Source organism: Sus scrofa, chromosome 14, assembly GCF_000003025.6.
Source record: "Sus scrofa isolate TJ Tabasco breed Duroc chromosome 14, Sscrofa11.1, whole genome shotgun sequence".
NCBI classification, from domain to species: Eukaryota; Metazoa; Chordata; class Mammalia; order Artiodactyla; family Suidae; genus Sus; species Sus scrofa.
Window position 1 is genome coordinate 37,093,978 of NC_010456.5, and position 26,551 is coordinate 37,120,528.

Sequence of the window (26,551 nt, forward strand, 5' to 3'; positions counted from 1 at the left end):
TTTTTTTATTTTATTTGTAAAAAATGGCATATGCGTTAATTAAAACAAAGTTATACTATAGATCTGCAGGTCAGAAGAATCAGGTGGGGCAGAAGTCTCTGGTGGGGCAGACTCCATCCCTTACTAGAGGCTCTTTTACAAGGGCCTTGCTCCTTCAGGTGTTGGTGACACTCAGGTGCATGTGGTTGAAAGACTGAGGTCTACACGTCTTTGCTGGCTGTCAGCTGGGGACCACTCTTAGCTCCAGGAGGCCTCTGTCTGGTTCTTATACATGTCCTCCTACCAGGACAGGCCAAAGGGCATCGGATCCTTGTCACACTGCCATCTTTCTCCTTCTCTGTAGCTAAGGCATGTTCTTGGATTTTTTAGGACTCATGGGATTAGATTGGTCCTGCCTGGATAATTCAGAATAATCTCCCTATCTCAAAGACTTAACCTTAATCATACCTGCAAAGTCTCTTCACCAGGCACGGTAACATAGTCATAGGCTTGGACACTTGGGGGCCATTATTCTGCTTAACACACCACACTAGCACCAGAGACTTTCTTCTTGGTAGCATCAGAAAGGGAGAGAGGGAGGGAGGACAGAAGGTAGAAAGGAAGGAAGGAGAGGGAGGAGGGAAAGGAGGGAGGGAAGGAGGAAGGGAACAGTTCACTAAATAAGTCTATATAATATAATCCTGTCCCTGGGCCACTTAAAATAATTCCATGGACAATGCTGTGCTTGATAAATCTTGCCCTGCCATGATCACAGTTGACAAGCTTGATCTGGCTCTGGCCATGTGAGTTTCCATGTGAAACAGGAAGGAAGCAATGAAATGTCTCAGACAGTCTCCTCGAGAGTCTTCACTCAAGGCTCATATCTTCCTTTTGGGCTACCTAGGGATCCCCTCCAAAGCCCTCCTCGCTTGGGTTTACTTCCAGTCTGCTTCTAAAGAAGTCCCTTCCAGCAGCCCTCATAGCCTCAATGCATCCTTCCTTTCCCCTAGCTGCATGAAGGCTTTATTTTTTTCTTGGCCGCCCCACGGCATGTGGCACTCTAGGGCCAAGAATCAGATCCCAGGCACAGCAGAGAACTAAGCTGCAGCCGCAGCAATTGCTGGATCCTTAACCCACTGTGCCAGGCCAGGGATCGAACACGCATCCCAGTGCTCCCAAGAGGTCACTGATCCTGTAGCCCCACAGCGGGGGCTCCTGCACAGAGGCTTTTAACAGCAGACCTGGGAAAGAGGAGCCTTGCTCCTGAAAGGCACTGGGGGGCTGGCTTCTTTCTCTAACAGGCCTGGTCTCTCGCCCTTTGCTAATTACTTTGATCCTTTGCACTTTGTAAAAAAGCCTCACAACACCAATTGGTCCCCTCTGGCTTTAACCTTGCAACCCAGTTGGCCCTTGTAAAAGGGGGAGTGGGTGCCAGAGGGAGGCCAGGCTAGGGCACGCACAGGCACACACACTCCCCAGATCTGCAAGGACTGCCTCGGGTCTGTTCCTTTAATGATCGCTTCCCAGGACTCTCACAAAAAAGGACAAATAAAAGCCTTTTTACAAGATGGCAGGGCTGCGTGAGAGGCTAACTCCATCAACGAATCAGTTCATTCGGGAGTTTCTTTGCCTGTTCACATACTTTCCCTCCAGACCTCTCTGCAACTGGCTGCCTCTGTCTTTTTCACTCCAGCTTCCCACAGCTCTGCACAGCCTCCTTTCCCACCCCTAGCCCCAGCCTCAACCCCTGCCCTTGGCAAACCCTCGCTTTCATCTATTCTTGCTCCTTTTGCCATCCCACGAAGCTACATGTGAAGCAAAGTGAATTTGCCATCAGACAGAGAATTGGTTTGCAGGAGCTCATGAACTGAATATTAAAACAATCCTCTTGAAGGAGATGAAAATTAGGAAGTCTGGGCAGGCATATATAGGGAGCAGTGGTTTTTTTTTTTTTTTTCCTCTCCTGGAAAAAGCATAGATAGGGCTTAAACCCCATGTATGTATCTTTAGGAGTAGATTCTCCATCCCACAATGGTTAATGCATGCATGTGTATCAGAAACTATCTGCTATAAAAAACAAAGTCCTAAAAGTTGCAGATTATTTACTTTTGAAAAATATACTTTTCTTAATGCAGAGTGATCCCTATTATAGAATATATATAGGTTAGCTTTCGCTGCATGACAAGCAACTCCCCAACTAGTGGCTGCCAAAACCACCATTTATGTAGTTCATGATTCCTCTGGTCAGCTTTCGAGCTGAGTTCAGCTGGGCAGTGCTTCTGGTCTCTGTGGGACTCACAAATGTGTTTGCGGTCAGCTTCCTGGCTGGCTGGGTGATGGCTGATCCAGGGAGGGCTCTGTTGGGACTTTCTCCCCAGTCCTTCAAGCAGTCTTTTATCCTCCAGCAGGACAGCTCAAGCCCACTCTCATGGTGGTGGGAGCATGAAAACAAAAGTATGCAAGGCCTAATGAAGCCTAGGCCCAAAACTGCTATCTTGTCAGTTCTGTTATACCTTATCATCCAAAGCAAATCACAAAGCCACCCTGGATTCAAGGATGGGGAAATCCTCTCCAGTGGTTGATGAGATATGCCATAGTCACGCTACAAAGAGCATGGCTACTGGGAAAAGGGAATGTGGTCATTTTTTCAGTCTAACACGGTTTATTTCACATTGCCATTCTGTGGAACCCTTGTCCCATGAAAGGATCATAGGGATTACAGAAAATAAAAAGTGTGATCAAGGAATTTGTGAAAAACTGGTCTTGACAAAATAAATAAGCTTCAATGCAAGACTTCTCAGAGCCTTTAATCATCAAGCTGCCTGGTGAGGGAAACAGCAGGTCCAAATGGATTGCTCTTTTGAAAGAAATATCTCCCAGAATTCATGTGCTATAAAATGTATTTTGGGAAATACAACTATGATAATATGACTCAGGCTAATTTGCATCAGATATGTGGTTCTGTGGAAAAGATAATAGGGGAGCCTTCACAGGAAGTTCTTACCTGTACCACTCCCAGAGTTCAGCTAGTATTACTGATACACAGCTAAGAATTGGAATAATTCTATGACTGTAAGGATTTACTCCTAGAATATTTGCCAGGATAAGAGCCGGGCAGTGAAATTCATCAAACTGGTGGTAAATAAAACAGTCACCAAGACCCATCCCACCTAAATACTCCAATCTAAGTAACGACTTGGAATATTTCCTTCCGGTCGTTTTTCCCCATCTGTCTTTATTTTCTCTGTGTGGTTGACCTCACCCAAGTCTCTGCCATTTTTTATTTAAAACTTAACACTATACCAGAAGCCTTTTTTAAAAATCAGTCTAGCAGTAGCTCAATATTCTGCCATATGGTTGTAATATTTTGCCTAATGACAACCCCTCCCCTCAGCTGGATATTTATTTTCACCCCCTATTTCATTCTTTGGAATTGAGCTTCCATATCATAAGAGAATTGAGTTTCTTTAGTTTCGTTATTTTGTTTGGTTTGAGAGCAGAAAGGGTCATCGGGGAATTGAAGGCAATGGACTCTTTATTTGCCTGTTTGTTTGCTTTCCGTGGCACAGTGAACATGATTTGGAAGTGCAGGAAGATCAAGCCAGTTCTCAACATTTCCATTGCTGGGGTCCCAGTTGGCTGTTGGCAGAGGAGGATTCTTCCCATGTTTTCAGATAAATTGCACTTGTGGTCTCGCCAAACTGCAGGCAGGATTCAGGTTTGGCTCGAGGCTGAGGTCTCACTCACAGCTGTTAAATCCTCTCCAAACCACAGGCCAAAAATGATTGCGTTTGGGGACTCTGAATCATTTATTTCTCTCCTATTTCCTACCTACCTGTGTCCAGAAGTCATAGAAGAAAATCTATTCTTAGTAAATGGGTTTTCTGGTTTTTCAGAGTTGAGAGCTCAGGAGAAGATGGGGGAGTTAAAAAAAAAAAAATAGTTGGTGTTGAAATTAGCTTGTGCGTAGTCATTTTTTTCGCCCTTGGACTAGACTTGACTTTTTCCACAGTTCCTAAAGAGTGTGTGCTGTAGTAGTTTTCCACAAATCTGATCTGAGGAAATTAGATCTTAGGACACAAATGGTGAATCTAACGAATTCTCTCAGGCTTGTATCAGGTCAAGGTGGGTCCTGGAAATCTCCCAGATTGCTCCTGTGTTCCTGGATGTTTTCAGGACTCGAAGCAAACAATGTAAGTGCTCTGAGCCTCAGTTTCTTTGTCTGTAAAATGGGGATGTGTCATAAATCAATTGAGTGAGCTCGTGGGTTAATGTGCCAGGCACTCTTCTAAGGGCTTTACAATGAAAACTCTTACTCCTCAGAACAACTTTATGAAAGAAGCCCCAGAGTGATCCCTGTTCGACAGATAAGAAAACCTAAGACAGGAGTTCCCGTCGTGGCTCAGTGGTTAACGAATCCGACTAGGAACCATGAGGTTGCGGGTTCGGTCCCTGCCCTTGCTCAGTGGGTTAACGATCCGGCGTTGCCGTGAGCTGTGGTGTAGGTCGCAGATGCGGCTCGGATCCTGCGTTGCTGTGGCTCTGGCGTAGGCTGGCAGCTACAGCTCCGATTAGACCCCTAGCCTGGGAATGTCCATATGCCGCGGGAGCGGCCCAAAGAAATAGCAAAAAGACAAAAAAAAAAAAAACCTAAGACAGAGAAATTGTAAAAAAAAAAAAGTATTGTGCATTGTAAATCAACTACAACGCAATAAAATGCATATGTGCATACATACATACAAAAAAAGTACTGTGCACAAATTCCTAGCACCCAGTGGGCACTTGGTATTTCAGGTGATCTCTGAGATTCTGAGCCATCCAATTTGTCATGATGTATTGTCACCGCCTGTTTAACTGTCTGACCTCTCTCCCATAGACAGTAAACTCTGGGAGGAAATGAATCTTGCCCAACCCCATTCATTGTGTCCTGGTCCTAAACAGAAGTGGATGCCCCATTAACGCTTACTGAATGAAGTGAATGGATGAATGAATTTCAAATGGTAGCAACTTAGTTCCCTACCTGTGCAGCCTGGCCAAAATTCTACCTCTTCTTGCCAATCTCTCACCTGGTCAGGTATTCAGGGCATTGCAGGAAGAGAACTCATACAAAGTACAAAAAACCGCAGGGGAGGGGTGGGTGAGTACGAATGTGGATCCTACATAGATCTCAGCAGTGAAAAAAAAAAAATTAAGAAATTGCTTAAACAGGGCCTCACATCACTCTCTATTCTTGCTCTTGAAAGGAGACAAGATGCAAACTTTGATATTTGGGTCAAATATCAAATAACGAAGGAGCCCAGATTCATGAAATATTTGTAGAACCAAAAAGATTGTTATAAGAGCAAACAGAAGTTTTTAAAGACATTGCAGAAAATATTGTTGAGAAGTTTCATTCACTTTTAAGCCAACAAATCCCTAGACTGGAGATACAATAGATAAAGAGAGCTGATTTGGTAGGCCTGGTACAATGGTAGCATAGAAGACCTAAGATTTAAAGTGGAAAACTCCAACATAAGCTGGTGGCAGGACAGGGTGAATATTCAGTTCAAATACTGACTGTGTACCAATTGTATATATGATAGTCACTGTGTGACAGCCTGAATTCAAGACAGTAAATAAGACATACTTTCTCCCTTGCTCTTGGGAGACTATATCAGAAGGGAAAATTTTACTGGAACTTGGACAACCTTACAGAAAACCTAGGAATGTACAGACTGATAAAATCAATGAAAAAAATCTAGCCACCAGCTTCAAAATGGAACAGAAAGTATAGGGATAAGTTTGAAAGCAATCAGTTATTCATTCAATAAACACACGAGTTAAGTCTTAGTCATACTGTGACATGGGAAAAGTTTGACCTTAGGGCTTTTCTACATCCTCTTTCAGCATATTTTTATTGCCTCCTAATTTCCCTCCCTCTCACCTCACCAACTTCTCAATTCTCTCTTGCTCTATCTCTCCTGCCACACATTCCACAATTTAAAAGTTGAGCCTCAACTCTTTGTATGTAAGGAATGGAGAAACTCACTCACACAAGGGTGCAAGTGGCTAATACAGTTTACCACACCACCCTGTGCAACATCAGTGAGCAAGTGTAAGCCAGCATTTGCATCTAATCCTGTATTTGCTTCTCCCAAAGAAACACATCTTTAATTGCAGCATTTCCAAAATAGAGATTTTGCTGTGGGAAGACATAGGAAATGCACACTTTTATAGCTACAGATTTCTTTTAAGGCATTTAATTCAGAGTCAACAGTTTCAGTAAGCCATTTATTAAGTTCCTAATACATGCCAGGTGCTTGAATATGTGCCATTTTGCTTATTCCTCACAGCAGTCTCAGAACTGGGCTTTGAAAAGGAGGGAAGGGTTTACAGAATGGGGAGAGGCACTCTGTGAGAAGGCTACAGCTCTTGGATAGGAATGAAGTCATAGGAGAGGGGGTGGAGGCGGGGTCTGGAGCAAGAAGGGAAGGAAGGGAAGACAATAGTAGCAGAGCATGAAAATAAGAACCAGACGGTGGAAAATGGCAATTATAACAGCTGATATGTGTGAATCAGTGAACTAGGGTCCAGGCCCTGACCTAAGGCCTCTCCTCTGACCCTCACAGCAGACATGGGGACAAAGGTTCAACTGTCATCATCATACCTGCTGGATAGTTGTACAGACTGAACAGATCTGAGACATAAGTAACCTGTTGCAGGTCAGCAGGCAGCACAATCAGAATTCCGACCAAGGCTGCCTACTTCCAGCACCCACTCACTGACCCTGGGACCCTAGTGTGAGTGCCACTTCAGCTTTTTCTGTAGAAGAAGGAATGGGGAAACTCCCAAATAGTATTAAAAAGGTATCCTGAGGTCTCATCCCTGACATGACAAAACATCACAGACTATGGTAAGAATGAATCCTCATTTCTGAAGGTAAAATAAGAATCATCATCTGTGTTGATCTATAGTACAAAGAAAGCCTATAGAATTTTTCCCATGGACCTTCCAAAGCACACCACAAATGGTGCCGTGTGGGAAGCCAAAGAAGACAAAGGCCTTAACCAAAATCTCTCAGAAGATCTGAGTGAGACTTGGGTCCCCAGGAGTCCTCTGCCTTCTCACACACCAAGAACCAGAGTATTTCAGGGGTGTTTTTGTTTTATTTTATTTTTTTATTTTTGCTTTTTAGGACTGTACCAGCAGCACATGGACGTTCCCAGGCTAGGGGTCAAATCGAGGCTGCAACTGCAAGCCTACACCACAGCCACAGCCACAGCAATGCAGAATCTGAGCCACACCTGCAACCTACACCACAGCTCACAGCAACCATGGATCCTTAATCCACTGAACGAGGCCAAGATCAAACCTGCGTCCCCATGGATACTTGTCCAGTTCATAACCCACTGAGCCACTACAGGAACACCCAGGGTGTTTGCTTTTACCCACTGAAATTCAGACAGGGCAGGTAGACAACAGTGGGAGACCCAAACCCAACAGAAAAACCTTTTGCATGGTGCTGTCATCGTGCTATGCTCCACTCCCCACAAACCAGTTTTGCTAATAAGTCGTTGTGAACCTTCAGCCTATATGAAAGTTAACCAGCCTGGATGACTCCATTTGAAATGTTAAAACACAAGGAGCCTCATTTACTTCCAACCATTAATGTAGGTCAGTGATTATTGTTCGATGCCTCTAATTCCTATCAATGACATCATCCTCTTTCCCAAAGTGGAATTGGGCTCTGAGTTGGAAAGTGACCCCTGGGGAAACCTCCATGGATTCGGGTAATATTCAAGCTGTTCCCTTGGCCCCCCAAGTCTGAGGCAGACTATTCAGGCAGGGCAGATAATCTCTGGTCTTGTCAGAGATTCTGATCTCTTAACTGAGATGAAAAGGCCAGACCGGTCTCCATTTCCCTGGCTCAGTGGTCAGTAAGAATGCATCTCATCTCACAGGAGCCACAGGAGCCCCAGGCCTTGGACAAATGCCAATGTACTGTGTCCTCCCCAACCAGGCCTCAGATGGTATCACAGACTCGCAATAGGATGTCAGAGGCCCTTTGAAATCAAATGGGACTCATTCTCCATGTGGGACCCTTGAGCTCTGGGAGGTTAAGAACAATATCATAGGCTATAGAGTAACTTGCTCAGTTAACAAAGATTTATTGAGTTCCTGCTGGGCTCCAGGTCCATGATGGGCATGGGCAGTGAGGTGGTGGACAAGGCTGACCCTGGACCTGCCACTTGGAACTTGCTGGCTGGTAGGAAATGCAGAAATTAAACCAGCCATTGTAAATAATGAAGTAAATCGATATCAGTGTGCACAGGGTGGCAAAGGAGAGGTCGTGGGGACTAGGGGCCCCTGTATGGGGTACTGTTGGGGAGCCTTTATGGAAGGTGTTCCTGATGAAGAAACCCATAAATAGAAAATGTGAAGGAGAGGGAGCCACGTGATGGCAGGGGGTGGAGGCATTCAAGGTCAAGGGAATGGCCTGTGCAAAGATCCAGGGACAGGAAGGGGCACAATGTTTGAGGAACCAGAGAAATCCTCATGGAAGAGAAAAGCTGACAGACGAGGCCAGGAGAAATCAACAGCCATTCTAGAACTGAAATCCAGGACTCCTGGCTACTACCTGGAATATGATTAATGACAGAGGGAGGGAAATGCAGATAGAACCAAAATGTGGACCCTGCCAAGGTATGAGATGAGACAGTGTGCCTTGAAGTGTCTTCCCACTTCCCTCTTCAAGACTAAAGGTATTGATGACTACATAGTGTTACAAGGGAGAACCAAGGTAATTACATTTGAGGCCACTAGGTATTCCTGAGACAATGTGATACAGGAGACTGCCCCACTCTGGCCTGAGCAGATGAAATCTTGCCCCAACTTGTCCCACTGCATAAAGCAGCAGTAACAACACTTGAGAGCAATTGTGACATCCTGGGCCATGATACCTAATCACTTGGAAGTCAGCTGGATGAACAGACTGCCACCCTGGGTTCAATGGTCCTCACTGTGTAACAGGACCAGGACTAGGGTAATGCAAGTGAGGCACTCATCTTGGGTCTGAAACTTAAGGGAGCATCAAAAAAAAAAAAAAAAAAAAAAAAGGCCGCCATTGAAATAAATAATATCATAATGCAATATTTCAAAAATCAAAATGAATCCCAAGAATCCACAATGGAAAAAATTTCAAAAGTTTAAAGACAGGATCTAACCCTGCACATATACAACTCAGCTTCACTTGATGCACCCTAATCCTGGCCCTGGTTCTGATAAAACTTTATTTATAAAATCAGGTGGGCAGCCTGCAGGTCATAGTATGTCAATTTCATTTTGTTACAATATTGCATTAAACTCTTATTTGTCTTGATTACTGAGGCTTTGGGCGCTCCTTAAATCTTGTGTCTAAGTGACTTCCTCTTCTCATTGCAGTCCTGGTCCTCCTGTATGAGCTCAGGCAAATAACTTCAATCTCTGAGCCTTGATGTCTTCTCTATAATAAATGTAGTAATGGTAGTCCCAACCTATAGAGCTGCAGTGAGGATTACCCTCATAAAATGCATTTGCAGAATTACTAGCACTCGATAAATGCTGACTGCTTGTACAGCTACAGTAAATAGTGTGTTAGTATGGATGCTGCTTTTACAGGAGTTCTCTCCAACTAGAACCAATTCTGGGCCTTCAGAAAACTTGGCATTCTCTAAGGATGTGGCAACTTTTCCCCTAAGGAATAAGCCTCCCTTTTGGGCAACTTGGGCAACTTAGAACTGCCTATAAAGAAACTGCAGCGGTGAGACCACAACCAGGTGCCTCCTGGGCTCCTCGAGTTCAAAACCCCATCATGGAGTGGCCCAGACTCTTGCTATGAATTTGAACTTGTCCTGCAGAATTGAAGTGTTTCAGGACCCAGGCACACAGCATTGTAAAAAGGGGCAATTAAACCTATAAAACCAAGGTTTATAGGGGAATTTATAGTGTCAGAGGCTTTTTATAGCTTTTTTTAGATTAGTTTAAATAGAGGAAAAAAGAACAGGAGAAAAAAAGGAGAGGACTTGAAACTTGAGGAGACTTAAAAGTTCAGAAAGAAGCTTTTAGGAAGCACAGAGGGGTCATAATCAGAGGCACATTTTTCCATCTTGCTGTCTCTTGCAAACAGGAGGAAGAAAAAAAAAAGCAAGAATTGCTGTCTCCCATCACTCCTTTTTTTTCCCCCCTTGTCCATGGCTGTCTAAGAAGACTTGCAGTGGCTGGGGAAAGTCCTAAAGAGGAACAGGAGAAAGAACGTAGGATTTTGAGAAAAACAGCAGGTCCTGTGGTCACACCAGCATGCTTCTCCAGACCTCAGGAGGCAACTAGCCTTATTGCATCAGGCAGGTCCATGCACTGAGAAGCTGATCTGCAGTGTTGGAAGTTTGTCATAGGAGATCGGAAGTGTCCTCATCAACCACAAGGTGACCCTGGGCCTCAGAATATGGATCACATGAAGAATGTAAGTTCAAAGTCCTTTAAATAGTGGACAGAGAAGCAGAGTTGCATCTGGCCACCATTCTCCCCCTTCTCTTTCCTCCACCCACAGTGGCCTCCTTCCCCTTTCATGCAGCATCAGTGTCCTTGTTTCCTTGGCTCAGTCTGTTCTCTGCTGGGAATGACTTTCTAGTTCCAGACTCCTCTAACTCTTCTTGAAGATCTACTCCTTAATGAAAGAACTCGCCAAGATATTAAACAAAACAAGCAGGGCACACAATTGTGGATAGAATACGCTTTCACTTGCACAGTGGAAAAATACTCGCATGTATGCACACAGGATAATAATGTTTTTAAATTTATCAAATATTTAAGAAAGGACATACAAGACATTATAACAGTATCTGACTCCAGAGGTAAGTGGGTGTTTCAAAGGCACAAAAGAAAGAAGACTCGCTTTGCCCCCATCTCTTTTGTAAACTTTTTTTTTTTTTTTTTGTCTTTTTAGGGCTGCACCCACAGCATACAGAGGTTCCCAGGCTAGGGATCTAATCAGAGCTGTTGCCGCTGGCCTACGCCACAGCAACAGCAGATCCAAGCCTCGTCTGTGACCTACACCACAGCTCACCGCAATGCCAAATCCTCAACCCACTGAGCGAGGCCAGGGATCGAACCACAACCTCATGATTCCTAGTCAGATTTGTTTCACTGTGCCAGGACAGGAACTTCCCCTTCTGTAAACTTTAACTTCTGTTCTGTGAGCATAGAGAAGCTATTCAAAATTTGGCTTAAAAATTATTTTTAAAAATATTTAAACTCTGGTTCACAACTGCACTAAAGTTTTTTACAAGACGTTACCATTTGGGAGAAACCAGATGGAGTGTATACCAGCTCTCTCTGTATTATTTCTTGCAACCAAATATGACTCTGAAATTATTTCAAAATCAAAAGTTTAATTTAAAAAATTAAACTCACTTCCTTAAGAGACCTGCCTGTGGTCTGTTGCTGCCCAGATTAGCTCGACCCAAAAGGGACCCACCCTGAACAGGCATGTGTGTTATTTCAGCCCCACGTTAGTGATAATTGTTGGCAGGTTATATTGGTTGTTAAATATTTGTTATAAGCATCACTTCTAGATATTTACACTTTTATGCTAACCTAGACTTCTCTTTCATGTTCAATTGTCAAAAATTTAGTTACATTAATGAAAAAGTTTTCAAATTATGTTTCTCCCACTAGACTATAAACTCCGTGAGGGTAGAAACTAAGACAACTAAGACAATCTGACTCATTATTCCCTCTCCAGTGCTTGGTTCATGACTGGCACACAGCAGTTGTCCTGTAAATATTTGTTGAACATATAAAATCACTGTTGGGCGGGGGGGCGGTAACTCAACACTGTTATCAACAAAAATTTGAGCTCAAATAAGCAGCCTTCTCTCCAGGCACTGAAGATTTCCAAATAGACTTCTATAAGAGATCATCAGATTGGCTTGATTTGGCTCTTTTGATATGAAGCAGCACTCCTATTGGACTTTTTTTTGCCACCATTCAGTATGGAGCATTCCTATTGGACTTCTTTTTGGGGGGTGGGAGGTGCTACCAATCGGTATGGAACATTCTTATTGCCCACAGTGACTGGTCTGATGCCCCTGAAGGTGCTTCCGAGCAAGGCTTCCTTAATGGCTTTCCAGGCTAAGTTCTTGTCTTGTTTTCCATACAATTTATAGTATCTGCATCTTTTATCTTCAGATAGGGGGGCTTTCTTTGACCTGAATCTAAACAGAGAAATTACACGAGAAGTAAAGATCCTAGTCAAACGCAGGCTCCGGGGTCCCTTCTAGCTCTGCTGCTTAGTGTGTGGACTCAGACAAGTAACTGAACTTCTTGGTGGTTCAGGTGTCCTCATCTGTAAAATGTGGTAATAACAGTACCTGCCTCACAGGGCTCTTTTGAGCATTAACTGCGTTAATACACATCCAGAGCTTAGAATCACAACCTTAAGCATTTAGCAAACGTGAGCTAAACGCACTCTTCAGAGATTTTTAAGAGTCCTTGTGGCATGATGACTGGTTGATTTTCTTCCCAAAGCTGATCTAACTCAGTTTGAAATTTTGGTTCTGCCACAAAAGTCAAATTCAGTTCTCTTGGTGAAGGAGCTTAAACTCTGCTATTTCCTGTCCTAATTATAGGCTTGTTTCAGCTGATGTAACCCTTGTTTTCCATTAAACATACTCAAGAATGTCTGGGTTGATTATTTCTTTGGCTAGGTCCTTAAACATTATTGAATATTTATTGAGTTCCAGGAATTCTACTAAATGCTTAAACACATTATTTCATCATATTTAATCATAATTCTGATTCTGAATCATTTTTTAAAATGTATCAAGCAGCAGTTATTTGTTAAGTATCTTAGCTCATTTAACCCTTGGAAAAGCCCCATAAACTAGTTGTTATTATTATGTATAAGATTGATTAACTTTTTCAAGATCCCGGAGGTAGTCACTGGTAGATAGTGATTTGAACCCAGGTTTGGCAGATGCCAGAGTTTGCAGTGTATTTCAGCCCTCCCATCTCCACCCTTCTTATACAATCATAATAAAAATGTAAATAACTATTGTGTGCTATAGCAATACATAAACTTCAAACTCAAAGTTATTTATGATTTGTTGGAGAGTCAGGGGTTTTGACAAGCACAGTTCAGGCAGATTACACCCCAAAGTGTGTGTGTGTGTTTTCTACTTTTCACAGATACAATATTTCCATGTTATTAGTATTATTATTTTTAGTCAAAGTTTAATCAAAGCTTAGACTCTGTTGCTATGACTCACAGATACAGCTCCACTCTGGGCAAATGTCCTTAAAAAACTGCATTAAAAAAAAAAACTAGATTAAAATTTTAAGTAGAGGGTTTAGCTCTTATAAAAACTATATTTAAAAAAAAAAACATGTATCACTAATTTTTGGAAACTTAAATGAAAATTTAAGTACGGGGTTTAGCTATTTAGAAACTATAGTGAAGTAGAATATGTAACACTCATAGTCTTTGTAAATTAGATAAAAATTTAAGTAGAGGGTTTAGCCATTTTTTTAAAATTATAGAGTATTCCTGTGGGGAAAAATGAATTTTTATAATGTAAATCATCATCTTTGCATGTCACGCCACATCCCCCACATACATCTGATTTTTACATTTGGATTTTCTCATATTGGGTACATCATCTATATATCCCAGTAAATAGATTAGTTAGGGCGTGGGACCCATCATGTATTTTCTATACCCAGATATCCTCCAGGGCTCTCCAGTTAATATGGAATAAAGTTCTGAGTATATACCCTGGTAATTCAGGCCAGCCAATACACAAGTTGATTTTGCTTCTTTGTGGTTTCTAATAGCCTTCCCTTCATCCTGCACCATTTTTTTTTCTAGGCAGGAAACCCAAAGGGACAGCAATCAGGAAGAGGATTCCTTCCTTGCCTTCTCCCTTTCAATGGAAGTGGGATAATTCAATCAGTCCACAGACCTAAGGCCTCATCAGCCAGCAAGGGAAGGAGGTTCTGAAGCCAAGTCGATTCAGTGTTCATTGTTCCCTGTCTCTCTTCCTCTCTTCTCTTCTTCTTTCTAAGCTAAATCTAATGGAAGACAAATGAGTCCACACTGAAAGGGGAAAAAAAAGAAGAAATCAGGCTTATTTAAAAAAAAAAATTGTTTTGTTTTGTTTTTTTGGATCAGAAACACAGGACTTCCCAAATCAAGTTAAGTGAGTCCCAGATGTGGACTCATTTCAAATGAAAAACACACGCCGTCATCCCAGGCAGAACTCTGCTTGAGGAAACCGGTGATTGCCATGCCTGACACAAGAGGATTTCTCCAGAGAGTTTGTCCCAGGCTGTGGAGAGGAAGAGGAATGGGGAAGATGAAGGGCTGGCGTGTTTCTCCTCCCCCTGGAGAGAAGAGAGATGGGATTCAGGTTAATGAGGTTGGAGGGTCGATTCGAACCAATCAGAGGAATGGAAAGCATCTTTGAAGAGTGCTGAGGAGGCTGAGAATTGGAGCTGCCACATTCTGAAGGCTGGGTTTATTAATGAGAAAGCAGTGAATCTGTACACAGCTTGGACATGTGCTGTTGGAAACAAACAAAATCCAACAAGAAATGACAGTGATGCTCACACTTCTGGGCATTGTGGAGAATTCTTTTTCCGCAGGAGAATGGTAGATGGCAGCCAGAATGCTGGGAAACGACGTGATGTGCAAATTAATATATTTCCTTTAAAGGCCAAGAGGAGAAAAGGGCCCTTTGACAGCCTTTGACTCGGCCATTAGTTTTCGAAGACTGATCAAGACACTAACATGTCACATGGACTTTCTTCTAGTGTTGGACCAAAAGAAGAATGTTGAACCGTGTAACCAAAGACATCTCTTGGTGAAAGATCCTCCCTTTAGCAACTATAATTCGCATTTTCATCAATGTCATGCTACGCATAGATGAAAACAGTCACTTAAATGTGTTTCTTCTGTCTTCTCCTAATAGGTTTGACTTTACATTTCTTGCCATCTGGTTTGTTGAACGGAAATATGGAAGTACTTTTACTCTCTATATGCTTCTTACAGGGCTTAGTTTAAGATGTGGCCTTTTCCTTTTTGCTAAACTGGACTCTAACCCTGATTTCTCCCCCAAACAGGCCATTTGGGTATTTTGGCAAGGCTCTTGCCCTTCCTTAAGGAGAACCGTTTAACCCAGCATAATTACTTTATGATGAACATCTCAGCCAGTTCTTCCAGAGTATATGCAATATTCTACCTCACCATGCATCCCCACAGCATCACAGCAGAGTTTATTAAACTAAATTGAGCCGGATGAGTTAATGTAGCTTTCCAATAATTATATTTCTCAAATTGGTCCCATAATAGCAATAATTGCTAGCATGCATTGAATGCCAGCACTCTGCTTAGAGCTTTCAATACACTTGCCCACTTAAGCCTCAACTCAGTCTTATGAAGTTAAGATTAAGCCCATTTTACAGAAGAGGAAACCAAGACTCTATGACTGGTGGAGCTGGGATTTTAGGCAATTACTATTTACTAAGTTCTTTGCACTTCACTTGTACCTTATACTTACAGTGCTAGATTTCTAACAGAGCATAGATACTTGGGAGGGAGTGTGTGTCAGAAAGATTACAAAGGGCTTTGTAGTACTAGATACCAAGTCCATTATGAGGTTGTCTGACTGTGGGGTTCTGTCTTTGGATGGAAGCACATGACATCAGAACATGGGTGAGCATGGGGTGCAGGGCAGCTAAAGAGGTGGGCAAAGGACTGGAGACTGATATTTCTAATGAATATAACCAATGTCAAAATAAACAACTTTATCATGTCCGATATATGAACCTGTATTTGTTTTCTGGGGCATCAGTAACAAATTGCAGCAAATGTGGTGGCTTAAAATAGTAGAGGTTTATTCTCTTACAGTCTGAAGGCCGGAAGTCCAAAATCAAGGTGTCAGCAGGGCTACATTCCCTCCAAGGCTCTAGAGAAGAGCCACATGCTTGCCTCTTTCAGCTCCAGGTAGCTCCTGGCTTCCGTGGTTCCTGGCCATGTAGCTCTAATCTCTGTCTGCATCTTTCTCTGTGTCTTCTTCTCTTCTGTCTAACACTTCTGCTTAAGGTTAGAGCCCACCTAGATAGTCCAGAATGATGCTACTTTGAGATCTTTAACCCAATTACATATGTAAAGACCCTTAAAGTCACACTCACAGGTTCTGAGGGGGAGCATGTGAACATATCTTCTTCAGGGTCCACCATTCAACCCACTACCACCTGTAAATCAAATATTAAATAAATTTGCCTAGTCTAGCAAAATGGAATTCTGTTGAAAGGAAAGCAAAGACCATGAATTAGAATTTATCCCTTCCTCCTTAGCAGTTGGTCCCATGCCTAACTTATAGTCCAAGAGGTTTCATGAATAGCTGCCTTTTGAGGGACAGCAGAGCCCAGCAGAAATGACATAAGCTTCAGCAAATCTCAGTTAAAATATGGACTCTGCTCTTTTCTAGTTCTAGCTTCAGGTAAGTCATTTTACTTCTTAGAGTTTCAGTCTTCTCCTCTGCAAAATGAGACTGATCCTAATGCCTGCCTGGCATGGTGGATGAGGAGAGTAGCAAAGTATGCGTTCTACTTGTTGTAGTCAATGATATGTTCATCCATGCATATCTGGGGGGGTGTCAGGTATTTATTTCAAATGTATTTCACAATGCTAGCCATTGTCCAAGATGGTGGGGATACAACCATGAAGATCTTTGGGGCCTGCTGCAGTGGTGTTTGCATTCTAGTGTGGGAGAATGAACAAAGATAGTAGATAAATACAAACACATACATTTTTTTTTTTTGAGAGATCAGCCTAGGTAATGATAAGGACTAGGAAGAAAAAGTTTCAAACGACACACAATAGAATGAATGGGGAGTGGGTATTAGGCTAGGGAGGGGTCCATTTAGATAAAGTGGTCAGGGAAGCCCTCTACAAGGTGATGGCAGTTAACCTACATGATGAGAAGCACATCAAAGAGCAGAGGGAATGGTGTCCCACACAAAGGGAACAGCAAGTACAGAGGCCTGGTGGCCTTGAGGATGGGTGCACTGAATTTTTGATGACAACAATGCCCTTGTCTAATCATGCTTTTATATTTATAGAGTAGTGTTTATAAAAACATTAGTCTCTTCTCCCAATATGGTGGTCATTCATAAATTTGTTCACCAGATATGTCTGTTTCTATCCATGCATCCCCACAGCATCACAGCAGAGTTTATTAAACTAAATTGATCTGGATGAGTTTAATGTAGCTTTCCAATAATTACATTTCTCAAATTGGTCCCATAATAGCAATAATTGCTAGCAGGCATTGCTCTAGGCACCCTGCTTAGAGCTTTCAATACTCTTGCCCATTTAAGCTTCAACTCAATCTTATGAAGTTAAGATTGAGCCCATTGTACAGAAGAGGAAACCAAGACTCCATGAGTGGCAGAGCCTGGGTACTTGAGTGGGGCATATGAAGGGTGGAAGAGATGTGCTTCTTCTGGACAGGAATTTTTGATTGCTGACATGGGACCCTCCAGAGCTATCTCGTTCTAGGATGGAGACTGACAATTTTGAAGATGGTGGCTAATCTGTTATCCTACCATGAGCGGCTACCATAAGTAGAAACAAAATTGCATGGACTCTGCTGATCCAAGATCCACATGTCAAGTGAGAATAATCTCTAGTTGTTTTCAGTCACTAAGATTCTGGGGTGTTTGTTACTGCAACATAATCTAACCTCCCCTAACCGACACACTTGCTTTTGTTGAGTACAACCTTATACCTTCCCACTGTAGTCCTTCTATACTGAATTAGGTCACAGCTGAGAATATATCATCTCAGCCCAAGCTGCTGGTTGCACAGGAAGTTTCCTACGCCTTGTTCATATGAGGATGCTGGGAGCCCAGGGGAGCTGTACAGGTAATGGCAGTTCAAATGAAACAAGAGATTCCCAGGAAAAGCAGCTGCCTGCCTTAGCTCCCACTAGCCTGGGCATCCCCTCGCTGGGGCCATGGGCTCTGCAATTCCTCCTGCAGACTCACACTCCCTCCTCCAGCTTCATGAATCCCTTAAATACCCTCTTCGTGGGCTTATGCAGTCCCACTGTTGCCAACAAGCCTGGGTGCTACAGCCAGCGGGTCTGATCCCTGAGCTGCACAAGGCACTTCTAGGGTATTAGCATTATTCATCTTTGGGATGGAAATATATTACAAGAGCATCTGGTGATGGAAACAAAATGCCAGAGCAAGTTCAGAGTGGCTACTTTCATCCTTCCAAACCAGACGTCTGCACAACAAATGCTCCCAGAAGCCAGGCACCCAACCAAAATGAGTGAAGTGGGCCAGGTGAGGCTAGCAGCAAAACTGAGTCTATTCCTCTTCTAAGGGACAACCACGGATTGGTCCCAGTGGGTCAATGCTGCAGATCTTCCAAGTCTGTGCAGAGAAGTTCTATCTCTAAACTCATACAAAGTATTTGCAATTAATTAAAACTGTAAACACTATAGTTTTCACTGGCACTATTTACCAAATATTTCTAAAACTGCCCCTACCCAGAAACAAGATGGACATGCACTGTCCTTATCCCTTTGAAGCTGGGCATGGCCATGTAACTTATTTTGGCCAATGAAATGTCAGCAGGGATGACATACACATCACCTCCAGGTAGAAACTATAAAAGCCAGGGCACCATCCTCCCAACCCCAGACTCTTCCATTGCCTCAATTACAGTGGAGGCACATAAAGAGATAAGGACTCTGAAACAAACTTATGGTTACCAAAGGGGACAGGCTGGGGGGAGGGAAGGACTAGGGGTTTAGAATTGGCACAGGTGCACTGCAGTATATGGAATGACTGGCTGACAGGGACCTGCTGTATAGCACAGGGAACTCTACCCAATATTCTGTGATAATCTATATAGGAAAAGAATCTGAAAAATAATGGATGTGTGTATATGAATAACTGAATCACTTTGTAATACAGCAGAAATGATCACAACAATGTAAATCAACTACACTTCAATAAAACTTTAAAAAACAAACAAAAAAAAGAGATAAGAACTCTGCCTCAGTTCTTAAGTTATTATAATAACAAACAAGCAAAGGAACCCCCACTGATCCTACCAGCGGAAACATAATGAATATGTTGGAAGAACATGAAATAAATGTTTATTATTTACAGTCCTAAAATGTGAGGGCCGTTTGTTACTGCGGTACATCAAACTTATCATGACTGACACAGAACAAGACACAACACTCTACAGATGATACAAAACAAGTCTGTGGACATTTCCCTGATTTTCAATTTTGGATGAATTGTTTTTCTCCTCTCTTTCTCTTTTCTTGTTTCAAATATTTCCTCCTTTCATGATCTCTATTAATTTCTCACTCAGCAAATGTTCATGAAGACTTCCAAAAGGGAAAACTACTCCAACCATCCCATAGCAACCATCTCATAGCAACTACAACAATTAAAAAGGGAAGGGAGTGATGCTGTCTTTAGACTATCAATTCATCTAGAGCAGCTCATCCATTTTGCTCCAACTGGCAAAGGCAATTCAAACCCCAAAGTCATCAAGCCCCAGGGTATCCCCTGATCCCAAACCACCTTAACTTCTAAATCTGTCCATGACTTCCAGAAGACTCTGATCTATAAGGAGCATTCTTACTCTCAGACCCCAACACAGTGCTCCAGTGCCATTACACCATAATATGGCCTCGTGGCAAGCAGATTTTCTTTGCAATCGGGCTAATTTTTCTTCCCTGCTTGGCCACTTATTAGCTGTGTGTCTTTACGCCTTAATCTTCTGTTGAATATGATAAAAGTCACCTCCAATTTAGCAGTTAATAGTGAGAGTCAGGAATAACATATAGCAAGCACCCAGGAAAGTGTCCCAGAGTTCGTGCTTAGTTACTGACAGTTTGGGGGGAGAAAGAGATGGACAAGGTAAAGCAAAAGGGGTATTTGGAGTCACTCTGTTTTATTTTATTTTTTGGCTGCACCTGTGGCATGCAGAAATTCCCAGCCCAGGGATCAAACCTGTGTAACAGCAATGATAATGCTGGATCCTTAAGCCACTAGGGAACTTGTAGAGTTAAGTTATGACTCAGCGTACATAGTGATTTAAGCCTGTGGGTTTTGGAGTGTGGCAGCCTGGGTTCAAATCCTCTCAATCCAGCTGTGTAACTATGAGTAAGACACTTCACTTCTCTGAGCCTCAGTTTTCCCATCTGTAGAATAGGAATGATAACAATAACATTTGATTCATTGGGTTGCTGTGACAAGCACTAAGCATGTGATAAAAATACCAATGAGACTCTCCGCTCCTTATTATGTAAAAAAAAAAATCTGACAGCAACACTTCAAGTCCAGTTTGGAAAGTGGCCAGTCTGGTCTTGGGTGAGACCTCACTTTCCTGGGCCTCTGCAGGAGGAGCTTCCTCCAGCCAGACTCTCTGGAATCCACCTATTGAAGCTGGCAGTTTACCATGTCCCACAAGGCTTCATTGTTTTCCCCTCAGCAGGGAACACGTGTTCCTTCCACGCAAGCCCTTGACTTTGAAACTCTAGGTTGTGGTCTCTCTTGCAGGCTTTTCCTCTCTGGGACTGTGGACAGCGTGGCAAGACTGCCCGGGAGAAACCCGATCTCCCCAGCCCTCAATTCCAATCATGTTGTTTCTCAGAGCTGGGCTCACCTATAAATCATTTTTAATGACAGTTTGAGAAGAAAGACGTTGCAAAGCAAATCTTACACGACGTTCTCATCACCAATGGCATTTAATATCCTAAATCAAATGCTTTATGGCGTTGCATCACAAGCCTCAGGCAGAATGAAGGAAGGCTATTATTTTTTGCCTTTGGTGCCCCGTTCGTGGGCTTGGGGTCACTCACTTTAGGGAATGCCTGGCTTTTATGCTTGGGGATTTGTTTTTGGGGGAGTTAGGATGATCGAGGGGTCCACCGGAATTCTTGGGGGACTGTTACACAATGAGGCGGCCTATGCGTTGGTATCCAGAGCTGGTAATATGAGAAAGTTATGAGAATATAAGCCAGGCCTGATCTGGGGTTCCTCGCCATTCACCTGAGGGGCCCCCTTCCCTTCCAGGGAAGCTGATACGGTGAAAATCAAACCAAAGCGACAGCAAATAAAAACAGGCCCTACCTCTCCTCTCCGCAAACCTCAGCCAGACTTGGGAACAAATACAAACTTCTCCACTCCACTCCACTTCCATCTGACAAATGTTTTCTGAGCATTCCAATGCACCTACAAGGTGCCTAGACAAGAACTCACAGAGGTCAATACCATTCTTCCCCAATGCAACATGATCTGATTCAACCATCCATGTCTAAGCACCTACTGCATGCGGGGAACTGGACCAGCTGCTGGTAGAGGGCCTGTTAGGGGGGCTGCAGCCTTCAAAGAGTCAAATATGCACAAATGTGCAGACAGTGAGATCAGAAGCTACTGGATGCACCTAGGACAGTCCCAGCTCAATGCATGGTTAGCGAATGAATGGTTTGACCAGAGACCCAATGGTAGAACAAAGCCATCAAGTGCCCGACAAGTCGTTGCTTCCTTCTGACCCCCCCCTCCACCCCTGCCCCTTTTATTCCCTGACAGGTGCTGTATCAAGAGGGTCTGGCATAGCATCTCATCAAACTCACCGACCATGAGGGGTCATCCATATCTGCAGGAGGGACAAGTTGATGCTCCACAATGAAACATCTGGAAGACTTGAGCTCCTCTCCTCCCTCTGACTTCCTAGGACCTCTCCTCACCTTGCATGTGTTCACTGGCCCCAGAGGAAGGTGGCTTAACTCCTGGTTATGGGATGTACTTTCTCCTCCTGTTCTGTTGCGGTGGCTCCTGAAAGCAGAGTCAGGAAAATAAAGACATTAGCTGGGCTTCTACCATGTGCAGACATGGAGCCCAGACCTCTAGGTGCATCAGCTCTGAGTAATCCCTGTATCAGGGAGGGGCTGGGAGCAGAAAAGCAGGTGATGGGGGTAGAGGGCTTAGCACATGCCTTAACATACTAAATGCTTAACCAATGGCAGTTTCTCTGTTATATCCTGAGTTGCAAGTGAGAAAACTGAGGCTCAGAAAAGGGGAGGGAGAGGAACAGCTATGGATTGAGACTAGGGAGGTAACAGCATCTAGATCATGTGAGCTGGTGATCATGGTAAAGACTTTATCCTAACAGTGGGGCTGGGTAACTCTGGGTAAGTTATTTCACGTCTCGGAGATTCCAACAACGACAGCAATGAAAATAGGATGAGTCATACGGGATTGCCAATTTCATACTTTAGCAATATTTGCATGTCAGTGATTTAATAAGCTTCAATTTAATAAAAAAAAAACTTTCACATGCTGTTCATATGGAGATTGAAAAATATGTAAAAATTGGGAGTGCCTGTTGTGGCACAGCAGCAATGGGTTGGGGATTCAGTGTTGTTGTGAGCTGTGGTGTAGGTCACAGACACAGCTCAGATCCTGAATTGCTGTGGCCGTGGCATATGCCTGCAGCTGATTCTACCTCTAGCCTGGGAACTTCCATATGCTGTGGGTGAGGCCCCCAAAAGCAAAATATTAAAATTAAAAAAAGAGAGATATGTAAAAGCTGAACACAGCACCAAGTACGTGGTGATTCCTCAATACAGAGCAGTTAGTTTAGTTAACGCCTCCATGGCTTTCTTAGATAAAGGAAAAAGTGAGATCTATTTATATCGACATCAGAAGAAAAGCTACTATGATATTTTCCACCCTTGAAGAAATCTGTGTCATGGGGGCCTCATCTCCACCTCCAGGGGTTGGTGATATGGGATCAGCAATTTCCTCTATCCAGCTATAGGGGTAAATGATTTACCAGCTGCCCTTAAAGCCCCCTTTCCACCGCAGGGCAGAGGTCTCCAAGCCTGAGCACCCTCCTTCCAACCAGAACTCTGGAACTGTTGTTGGGGGGGGGTGCTTCCAGGTCCTTTCTTTTCTTCTTGGGGGAGGGGGAGCTGGGGGATGGGGTGGCGGGCAGATATGCATTATAGGTCTGAGCGTAATGAGAGAGAAGGAGGCCATTTCCAGAGGTAGGTGTTAATTAGAACATTGCTTCCCTGAAGCTGGGTGTCTCTCAGAAACATTTTCATCTTCACCTTTATCATTATCAGTTTCATTGATGTATCAACAGCAGCAGCCTCACCATTTTTTTTCATCAGCTACTGCTCCTTTTTTTCAGTCCTCTCCTCTTCCCTTCCTCCTCTGTCTCTTCTTCCTCTTTTCTCCCTCCTCTCTTCCCCTGCCGCCCTTTCTCCTTCTTCTTTGCCATCAGACAAAGCCACTGTACTCCAGACTCCATTCTACATTCTGTTGCCATCTCCCCTTCCTGGATCCTCATTCTACTTGGAGTTTTGGTTTTCGGCCCTCCCTCACCTCCATCATGATTCAGAAATACTCAAAGCTTCAGACCTTCCCCAATCCAGCTGTCCTCCACCCCTGCCATCCCCACATCATAAAATCCTACCTACTCTGGATCCAATGGGCTCAGTGGCATCCCCTAAATCAAAACCAGTTGTGGACTAATGCAGCCCCCTATTAGTGGGCTCAAACTTCAAAACCTGGGTCTAAGCAAGCATGGTTGTACAGCAAATTGAACCATTGTTGGGGTCATTAGCTGGTGAAGAGATGGGTTGAAAAACATCCAAATGGAGCAGAAAATAACCCTCCACTGTTCTCAGCCCTGTTTCAATAAAACAAAGTCAGAGCATACTCCAGAACTTTGGGAATCTCTGCCTTGCTCACACCCTTACCACCAATTGTCAACAATCAACAGGGACTGGATCCCAGAAAGTCCACATCTAACGTGGCCATGATTAACTGGATCAGAATTAGCCCACTTGGAGCAAATCAGACTGCCATTCCATGGGCTTTAGATGATGAGAATAATGATGATGACTGATGACTGAAATAATGGTGATGATGGTGATGGTGGTGGTGACAATGATGATGGTGAGGGTGGTGATGACAGTGGTGACGGTGATAGTACTGGTGGTGAGGACAATGATGATGACATCACTTACTCCGTCAGTCATTTGAATAGTTTACATACATTACTCCTCACAACTCTACAAGATAAGGAGGTAAGGAAGTAGTGAATAATGTAATTATTGTAGAGATGAGAAAAGCAAGAAAGTTTCTCAAATGCACAGAGTTGGTAACTAGTGGAACAGGAAAGCCATTCAGCCCAGAAAGAATACTGGAAGCAAGTGTGAGAAACAAAGAATTCTCTCCCCAGAGTCCCGGTTCAAGGCCATTCCTCAGTCTACTTAAACCCCTGCCCTTGAGTTCTTTGAGATACCCCATTCCCATTTTTCTTAAGCTTCAGTTGATTTCTATTACTTTCAATTATACAAATGCTAATAAACAGGTTGTTGAACTTTCTCTGTCTCCAAGTAGAGTGTGTGGTGATTTTTTTTTTAAAGTGACTTGTGGGAGTTCCCATTGTGGCTCAGCAGTAATGAATCTGACTGGTATCCATGAGGACACAGGTTCGATCCCTGGCCTCACTCAGTGGGTTAAGGATCCAGTTTTGCTGTGAGTTACAGAGTAGGCCACAGACACAGCTTGGCTCCCACATTGCTGTGACTGTGGTGTAGGCTGGCAGCTGCAGCAGCTCTGCTGATTCGACCCCCAGCCCAGGAACTTCCATATCCTGCAAGTGCAGCCCTAAAAAAACAAAAAATAAAATAAAATAAAACCCCACATCCCGAAACAAAAATCTGCCCCCCACAAAGAAAAGTGACTTGTAAATCAACTATACTCTAGTAAAGTATTTTTTTAAAGTGACTTTGAGTCAGGGCTAGGATTAAGGTGAAACAAATGAGACATCACAATGTAGGGAAGCACTCACACTCAGGGGCAGGCAAAGTGAGAGAGGCATTTTCATGGAACCAAGCGCAGGGCCTCCCTAAGTTTTGTACCCTAGGCCCTTCACTTCCTTCTCTCTAAACTTAGCACTCCTTAAACAACTTCCCTTCCTTTTCTGACATAGTTTATCCAGCTACAAAATAAGGACATTGAGGATTACAAAAAGCCATCTTGGGTGTCATATTCTGATTCAGGCAAATAAATAACATACTTGCTACAAACCCCACATCCCATGTCTATGGCAGACATCACTAATCAATAATGGCTTCATGATGAGCCTGGACATGGCTTCAGAATCCAACTCCACAAAAAAACATGAAGATCTATAACTAAATATTTAGAATTGACAAGAAAGAAGAAACTTCTCAAGGGCAGGAATGGAATTTTATTCATTTCTCTCTCTCCCTCTCTCTCTCAATCTCTCTCCCTGCCCCGCAGCACCAAAAATGGTACCTGATACAGATGAAGTTCTGTATATAACCTCAAATTCAACTGAAGCTTGACCATGAATGTACACAAAAAACTATCTTCACAGGCAGCTTCTTTCCATGTGAATGACCACAAAGTATGGATGCACATGCTTGTGCGCACACACACTTGTACATACACACTTCTGTGTACAGTGTTTCATGGCCCATGTATAAACTGGGTCCAAAAGAGGCTCCAAATAATGAAAAGATCAAGTTCCCCCAATTCTGATAAACTTCAAAATAATAACTTAAAATCAAAATAATAAGAGTCTAGAAGTCCAAAAAGTTCTGGCATTTTTCACAATAATTACCTTAATTTTTTTCAATACCAAATGTTAGCATCATTAACAAAAGTAGGAGGGAGTTTGGTGTCTATGATTTGCTTGTGCTCAAACATGCCTTGAGACTTTTTGGGAGGCATGTGGTACTGAAAACAATCTCATATACACATGAATGTGGACATGTACACACAAACACATACACAAGGTCACACTGCACGCATGTTCACAATTACTTAGGTTTGCACACATAGTCTCCATGCATTGTTCACATGCATATACATGATCATGATCACACACATTCTATGCATGCATGCACATATGCCTCCCATGCACGATGTACTACATGAATGCCCTTGGCAAAGCACATATACCCACAAATACACAGGATGACATTTATATCCACCCAAATGTACATACACAGACACAGATACCCAAGCAGACCCTCTTAGGTCCCCACATGAACATACACCCACACCCACACTCACACGCACACTCATATTCTCACACACACACACATACTTACATGCCCAAGTTCTATACACTGACAAATGACACATGCAGACACACATTCTCCAGCAATTTCTCTCTCTCGCTCTCTCTCTCTCTCTCTCTCTCACACACACACACACACACACACACACACACACACACACACAATCTGCCATCCCTCCAACATAAAGACCCTTAAGGCCATTCCTCTGCAGGGCTGCACTGTCAGGGAGCCTGGTAAGAATCAAAGGGGCAGCTCAACAGTGATAACAATTTCCAGAGCCAGCAGAAGGGAGCTTAATCCACAGTGAAAAGCTGACAGGCCCGGCGCCTCCGCGTGCTTCCTGCCAGCTCCTACTAACTCAGCCCAGTGTGGGGAGGTGGCAGACTCTT

At 43.3% G+C, this 26,551-nt stretch overlaps 2 long non-coding RNA genes across 6 annotated transcripts in view; one reads left to right on the plus strand and one right to left on the minus strand.

Annotated features, from left to right (window-relative positions):
- Positions 1-13,980, plus strand: part of LOC106505934 — a 624,744-nt gene extending 610,764 nt beyond the window's left edge. For both annotated transcript variants that reach the window (XR_002338784.1, XR_002338786.1), the window contains exon 7: positions 13,862-13,980. This is a non-coding gene — a long non-coding RNA (uncharacterized LOC106505934). The remainder of the gene's footprint in view (positions 1-13,861) is intronic.
- The window catches only part of LOC110256790, a 471,534-nt gene that overhangs the window by 97,004 nt on the left and 347,979 nt on the right, over positions 1-26,551 (minus strand). For 3 of the 4 annotated variants that reach the window (XR_002338779.1, XR_002338781.1, XR_002338778.1), the window contains one exon: positions 21,666-21,867. This is a non-coding gene — a long non-coding RNA (uncharacterized LOC110256790). Of the gene's footprint in view, positions 1-16,029; positions 16,109-21,665; positions 21,868-26,551 lie in introns of those variants that run through there. The other variant, XR_002338780.1, reaches the window with a different exon arrangement.